This window comes from Octopus sinensis, linkage group LG17 (genome assembly GCF_006345805.1).
Source record: "Octopus sinensis linkage group LG17, ASM634580v1, whole genome shotgun sequence".
NCBI lineage: Eukaryota > Metazoa > Mollusca > Cephalopoda > Octopoda > Octopodidae > Octopus > Octopus sinensis.
This window is the reverse complement of record NC_043013.1, coordinates 48492434-48497583: the sequence shown is the minus strand read 5'-3', so window position 1 is coordinate 48497583 and position 5150 is coordinate 48492434.

Below are 5150 nucleotides of genomic sequence, written 5' to 3'. Positions count from 1 at the left end.
ACCGGAAGTATCGGATACATTTCAAGAAAGTGTTTTTTATATATATATATATATGGGGGGTTAGGGTTTGTGTTAGGGTTAGGGGTGGGAGAAAAAGGTTTCTGTCATCTTCAGAAATGTAAACAAAGCCACTTCCGGTACTTATACCGAAGGATCGCCATATATATATATATATATATATATATATATATATATGGGGCGAAACCGCTATGATATTTTGGCTCGTTGTCTGACAAGGAAAACTCAGTTGTGATTATTCCGTGTATCGTGTCTTTGTCTATATTTCCCGTCCATGAAGTTTTCTACTAGTTTCCTTTTAGCTCTGCTTTCGACTAACTTTTTCTCCTTGTGTTCTGCCTGTTCAACTCTTGATATATTATATATATATATATATATAATATATATATATATATATATATGCGCGCGCGCTGGGTTTGAATATAAAGCGTAAATTGATTTTTGTGATCTATTTCACAACACTGTACTATTTCCGTGTGCTCAATTCACAGACGGAAGTTTATTTACTGTTTATATAATCCTAAACGATGAACGTAATATTTTGAAATAGTATTTCTGACAAAAGACAGATTTCATTATCAGTTCCAGCTTTTATTTATCTATTTATTTATTCACATGAAATTACTTTCCTAACTTCAACCAGTGATATAATAATTAGTATTGATAGCCTTGCATAAAATTACACCAAGTTTTTCATAAATAAACTTTGAGTGCAGAAGAGGAAGCACCTAAAAGCGAAGTATCATTATTGTCTAAAGCTCTCATCCTTTTAAATTAGATTAAATGTCATCACTTGCACCAACTTATTTCCTGGCACGCCTACCTGGCAATAGATCGCCTATTTCCTTTTACAAACAGACAAATAAAATCGAAACGCCTTCTCAAATCTGTTCAAGAAGGTAAAAGGTGCATGGAAATATCTGTTTTCGGTTAGATTAGATAGATGGGATCCGATAGATGTTAATTGAAGTGAATTTGGTGTGAAAATTCGACGTCCTAACACTTTTGTTGTGGTCAACCTGTGGAAATCTACGGAAAAAAGTTAAGCGACTTGGTGACATTGAAATAACAATATTTTCTTAATTAGTCACAGAACTAAGTATCATTACAGTTCATTTACAAGTACTTGTTTAACCAACTCCTGGTTCAAATGAGAACTGAAATTCTTCACTAAAAATAATTTTGCTGCAACAATGACCATAGAACATTTGAAACAAAGAAATAACATTTACGGGTGACCCTAGTCATTATGACAAGTAGACTGGTATTCAAGAACAGCAGGAGAGGTTAATGCAAACGGCTAAAGGAAGAGAGTGGAATGGTCCAGTGTTTGTGAGTAACCGATGGATATTCCTCTGATAAAAACAAAAGGTTTTGAGAGAGAGAGATGAAATTAGATAATATGTTTTAAAACCAGCGATATACGATCTTTGCTTAGCAACTTGAAACAAAAGACTAAGCGATCAAAACCTGGTAATAAAAGAGGCATGAGGTATGGAAAAACAGTCTTTGTTGGTCAAGCATAAACAGACTAATTCCACCTGTCTTAGTACACTAATTGGATAAACTAATTGGATAAATTGATAACTTTACAGCATATTAAATAATTAAGCAGCAACATCTGGTTTAAAATTTAACAATAGATATAGAAACCTCTAAATCATTGGTAAGTTAACTTTATACAAAGATAGGAGATGAAGGAACTTACCAAGAGTAGTGACATGCCGATATGCTGTGTTATCTTCGTACATGATATCAGGAATCAATTTCTATCAATAAAAAACCCCGAAAACTACCGCAACATTTAACGTTAGCTGCTTCAGAGGAGTCAAGTAGGAGTTATCTATCCTTGACTACTTCACAGAATAGACGAATTAAAGTTTATCGTTCGGTTATTGTGGTCCGTCATTCGACTACTTGTTGAATGTGAAGAGTATAATAAATCAATTTGTCGGGTTCTAATAGTAGTTACTGTTAGATGCATCTCAGCTAATTTTATTCAAGAGATTTTATTCAAGAATCGATAGAAGTATTTCTGCCCCATACTAATCAAATGACAAAGTATAAGTTCTGCATTCGCAGCTTGCTAAAATAGTTTGCGATATCAGTAACAAAGTTGTAAAATTAGTCTAGCTAGTACTGTATTAAATGGATCTTTTCGGTTTGAACGGCAGTTTTTTCTAGCGGTGTCATTTGAAATTGTCACCCATAATTATGACCCTAGTATCGATCTATTGCATTTCAATCTATTTTAGGGAAGGGTATCTTTTTTTCTTCAGAAATGTAAATAAACCCAATCTGTTTCTTAAACGAGGGACATATTCATACGGCACAGAATGCTTCTTAACTCAATAGACGTCATTGATTGGTTGAAATTGAAGAAAAAACAACAACAAATATCTTACAAACTATAGAATTTTCTCAATAAAGCCAAGAGAAAAAGATGTTTTATAAACACATTCTACCAGTATACGAAGTTTAAAATTTTTTAGTTACCTAGAGGTTATGTTAAAAACTGCCGTTCAAACCGAAAAGATCCCGAAAGGATCCTATTAAGTTACAGAATTAAAAATAAAAAATTATTATTGATTCAACGTTACAGGCTATGAGATTAGGCCTGAACAAATCTAGCGTTTTACTATCGACATTGGCAACTAGGTCAAAAGACGAGCTTCCCTGGAAGTTTAAGCTGCGAAATATCTTCGACTAAGAGTTGAAGCTAATTTAGATCATATACGTCTCATACATCCTTTTATGTAGCTAATGCATACATACTGAAAAACTGTAGCAGATGAAACGACCTCGGCCTTCTTTAAGCAGGTGAAGATTGTCTCTTTGCCTCTGGCTCAAAGTGATGAAGCTGGCAGCTGACTTGGCAGACACCTATAAAATTATTAACCATCTTTCAAACAATAACTCTGAGCACCTTTTCAAACTCCACCTGCCTAACACCCGTGGACATGTTTATAAAGTCAGAAAACAGCACAACTCCCATGACTTTCGGAAACATTTTTTCAAGTTAAGAGTTGCTGAAGCATGGAACAAACTGCCGGCATCAGTTGTTAGTTGTCGGAGCACTGCATCCTTCAAAACTTCCATGCTTCCTGAGATTCGCCAACACTACATCTGATCTTTCTCCCCTCCATACACACGCAAGCATGTATCTGACTCACACACTGTTCACTTTCCAGACACTTGTACATTAATTCATATACTTTATACGCACTTTTCGACAAGTTGTGGTGCACCTGAGCACTGTATACAATAATTTCATTATTATTATTATTATAACACTCTTCCTGGGTTAGAAAACATTCAAGGAAACCAGCTGGCGCAAGCAATGTCAGATTTTCCCGTGGTGTGATCAGCGTGCAAAAACCTTCGTCATGCCAAATTCATTGTGCATCCCCTAATGTAGCAACGATGTCAGCATGTATGTCCGGGGTGGGGGGGTGACCTAAACCCTTTTTCTGTAGGTACTTGATGCCAAATTTTCTCCGTTTTCAAGAGAAGTCACCACTGGTTACTTTTGAAGTCTTCTTTGAACAGTAAGATGTGAATTTACCAGAAAAGAAATAATGCAGTTATTAATGAGAAGGATTGAAATTAATGCATGCAAGATATCACAGCTCCAGCATCACTCCTTCATAGCCTGTAAACTTCTCAGCCCACCCTTGTAAAATTTACTTTGTGGTAGTTTTCTTTTCTTTCTTTTTGTTGTTGTTGTATCATTTCACATTATTTACTCTATCTACCCATAGACACGTTGTAATTTTTCTTTATTCGAAAACAGGGTCCGAGAAACTTTTGTATCTTCTCTTCCTATGAGCTTGAAATTCGCAGCAAGCCTGCATCGGCAAATGAAGCTGTAACGGTTAAGATTGATTAGTAAACAATATTATAAAATGTTGGAGTCAGCAGTTGTAACGATAAAAATTTGTTATTATAATTGCATACTGTAGGATGTGAAAGATGAACAACGCATGAAGTTTTAAGGAAATATTTATTTACCGTTACGTTACAAATACCTTGCCTCGACGAGCAGGTTATAATAAATCCAAAAGCATGCGAAGTAAAGTTTGTGTTTGTGTCCTCTTCATTGTTTAGTAGTAATTACAGAGAGAGATAGAATGATGTAAGAGAACAGAATTAGAGCTAGTGAGAGTTGTAGGGTGTTGTCTTACAGTTGCTGACAGTAAACTTCATTTCTCCCTCTGACCAAAGTTCTGGCTGGTCAGCCAGACTTCGTTGTCATCGTGGTGACGAACTGGTCGAGTCGTCACCATGTGACTGAACTCGTTGAGTTGTCACCGACTGATTTTTTTCTTGGGGTGTTCTTGCTTTTATAACTATCCAGAAGGACAGACATATCATTGAGAACGATAGATTTAGTTGGTGGTCTTGTTATCTCTATTCTAGCTTTTGGTGAAGTAGAAGAGGTTAGAAAGGGTCAAATTGGTGAAGATATTATTTCGGCCTAGCTAAAGGCATCTGGAAAATGTAAAACTGCTGTCAGAGAAAAAAACATTGTTCCACTGTAGGAAAAGTTCTGTTGCAGCGTTAATTTAAATTTGGCTATGGTGGATCGAATCCACTTCATGCATTCAAGATCCACTACAAAACTATTTAACTTGATCGCCAAATCCACAAGATTTAAAAACTTTTCTCTCTGTTTATTTTCTGTTATTCCTTTCTGATGAAGAGCGTAGGCTCGAAACGTAAAAGACTTTCTCACTTCCTCGAACGTCAAACTAAAACACCTGCTTGTTGTTCATACACCTGTCTTCGTGTTTTGTTTTTCTATAAATTTCAACTATGTCAAACTGGTTGGTCATGTCACTATGCCATCTACATGCCAGCGTTTTAAACAAATATACAGTGTTAACATCACACATGAAAACGACTCCTTGAGCTGAATTCCGTTCTGCTACAAAATAAACACACGTGACATATAATGACAGAAATTTATTTACACAAATCTTTCGTGTGTGAAAATTATATATAATGAAAATAAGTGAGGATGATGGTTCTGAAGTGATAATGATAATGGCTCTTACATCAAAGTATACATGAGATAGAGCTCATATCATGGGAAAATTAATGTGAAATAACAAAAAAAAAAAAAAAAATCA